The sequence below is a fragment of the Mandrillus leucophaeus genome, unplaced genomic scaffold, assembly GCF_000951045.1.
Source record: "Mandrillus leucophaeus isolate KB7577 unplaced genomic scaffold, Mleu.le_1.0 Scaffold3, whole genome shotgun sequence".
Lineage (NCBI taxonomy): Eukaryota > Metazoa > Chordata > Mammalia > Primates > Cercopithecidae > Mandrillus > Mandrillus leucophaeus.
Genome location: NW_012103142.1, coordinates 10,737,125 through 10,739,823, shown reverse-complemented (window position 1 = coordinate 10,739,823; position 2,699 = coordinate 10,737,125). Strand labels below are relative to the sequence as shown.

At 50.8% G+C, this 2,699-nt stretch overlaps 1 protein-coding gene across 1 annotated transcript in view; it reads right to left on the bottom strand.

Annotated features, from left to right (window-relative positions):
* The window catches only part of RPL7L1 (ribosomal protein L7-like 1), a 32,612-nt gene that overhangs the window by 3,850 nt on the left and 26,063 nt on the right, over positions 1 to 2,699 (bottom strand). The window lies entirely within an intron of this gene.

Below are 2,699 nucleotides of genomic sequence, written 5' to 3'. Positions count from 1 at the left end.
TCTGTTACCCAGACTGGAGTGCAGTGGCACAATCTCAGCTCACTGCAACCTCCACCTCCCTGGTTCAAGCGATTCTCCTGCCTCAGCCTCCGGAGTAGCTGGGATTACAGGTGCCTACGACCACGCCCGGCTAGTTTTTGTATTTTTAGTAGAGATAGGGTTTCACCATGTTGGTCAGGCTGGTCTCGAACTCCTGACCACATGATCCGCCCATCTCAACCTCCCTAAGTGCTGGGATTACAGGTGTGAGGCACCGCGCCCAGCCTATCTCTGCTTTGTGCCAGGAATTGGGGCTGGGGATAATCGGACAAAAGGAGATGCTCTCAGCAGTCAAGAGGGAAGAGACAGGGAGGGGACCTGGAGTGTTAACAAATACTGTGACTAAGCACCATACACACACACACACACACACAACCAAGCATAAGTGCAGAGGTAGAGGGAGGTCCTTGGGGAGGGGCTGTTTCTTGTAGAGCGGGTGGGAATCAGAACAAGTGCTTTAGACGTTTATACTTGGGGGCCGGGCGTGGTGGCTAACGTCTGTAATCCTAGCACTTTGGGAGGCGGGCGGATCACGAGGTCAGCAGATCGAGACCATCCTGGCTAAAACGGTGAAACCCCATTTCTACTAAAAATAGTGGGTGTTGTGGCTAGTGGGCGTGGTGGCACGTGCCTACCCAGCTACTCAGGAGCCTGAGGCAGGAGAATCTTTTGAACCCAGGAGGCGAAGGTTGCAGTGAGCTGAGATCGCGCCACTGCACTGCAGCCTAGGTGACAGAGCGAGACTCTGTCCCCCCACCAAAAAAAAAAGTTTATACTTGAGGTTTGACGCAGTGGCTAACGCCTGTAATCCCAGCACTTTGGACTTTGAGAGGTTAAGGTGGGAGGTTAAGGATTGGTTGAACTCAGGAGTTCAAGACCAGCTTGGGCAACATAGCAAGACCTCTCCACCATTCCATCCAGCCAGCTGCTTCTGGTCCACGGGGTACATGGTAAAGCCAGTAAATTCCTTGAGTGTGAGCTCATTTGTACATTTCCTTGGTTGTAACACGTATTGCCCTGGTTAGAGGCTATATTATGTTGAATGCCATGCTGATGGATATGGCATTCAGTAAGTCCATGAGTGGTGGTGCTGATGGAAGCACTGTAGGTGGAGAAAGCACATACATGAAATATGTGCCTATCCTCATGAAGATAAAATACAGCCCCTTCATGATGGGAGAACCCAGTCAAACCAATCTACAATGAAGTGAGAATAGTGCCCAATCAGGGCTCAGCAGTGGGCTGTGAGGAGGGTCGACACTCAGCACTGGCCACAGCCAGATCAGCCTCAGAGAGAAGACTCTGTTACTGAGCCCAGGCATAGCTTCCATCCCTGCCACCATGGCCACTTTATATCTTTGCACAAGCCCGGGGCGGGGGGTGGGGTGCAGCTGGGAAAGCAGCTGACCATCGTCCACTGGACTGTCATCTTGTCCACCTGGTGATCATTTCGTCCCTTTGCCTTATTGTGGGCTATTGTATCCACCTTGCCTTTGTTAAGTACGCAACTCCATTTGGCCTTTGTACCACCAAGATTATTCTCACTGAGATCGGGGAATCCAGTTCCACTGATCCATCCAGCCCACCCCACTAGCTCTCTAGTCAAGAGAGGACAGTCATCAGAGCAAGTCAAGGATGCTGGTGGCCCTCACCAATGCATTTCTTAATGCTTTCATAAAGGGAGTGTTTTCCATACCCCCCTAAAATATGTGGTAGCAGGGGCTAAGAAGGTTGCTCATCACAGATCCAGTCCAGCATTCCCATCTCCCGGGGATTCCTGATTCCTTCTTCTACAGTATGCCAGGGAAGTTCTGGCATTTCATATTTATTAACTGTAGGCTACTACTTAATCCAGACTTTAATTAGCCAATCTAGCTGACTATTAATTCTCCTCCCAGGTGCTCAGGCCAACACAGTAAATCCCAAATCCTGGATAAGCATCCACGGCAACGAGTTTGGCCAAACTAAGGCTTCCATCCCCCAACTTTGGTCTAGCTCCCTCAGCACGCACTCCCACACATGCTCCTGCAGCTTCTGCCAAGACAAACTGGCTAGGCCTGTAACCTTGTGCTTCTCCATGGGCTGTGCTGGGACCTAACTCAGTGAAGGGCCTGGGGCCAAAGAGGGATGGGGGCAGGGAGGGTTCTGAGGCTGATGTTTTGGGAAGAGGGAGCAGTATTAGAGGGCCTTATCTCCACAGACATGAGAATTTCAAGGGAATTTGGGGGTTCAAAGTTCTCAGTCTTGTTCATGTTTGCCTAAATGTCTCCATCTCATCTCAGGCTCCCAGCCCGTTCCCAGCAATGCCCTTATCTTAGCATAAGAGACCTGGAGGGCTGAGCATTTACTTAGCACTGAATCTTGGTAACCTTTACAATGACATCCTGGTCCTGTCCTTAGTCACATGTGCCTGTGCCTGGAGGAGATGAGGGACTCCTTCAAGTTGCCATCAGGGGATTCTGGGTTTTTGTTTGTTTGTTTGTTTTCTGAGAGAGAGTCTAGCTCTGTCACCCAGGCTGGAGTGCAGTGGTGCCATCTCAGCTCACCTCAACCTCTGCCTCCTGGGTTCAAGTGATTCTCCTGCCTTAGCCTCCTGAGTAGCTAGGAATAGAGGTGCTCGCCACCACGCCCGGCTAATTTTGTATTTTTAGTACAGACAG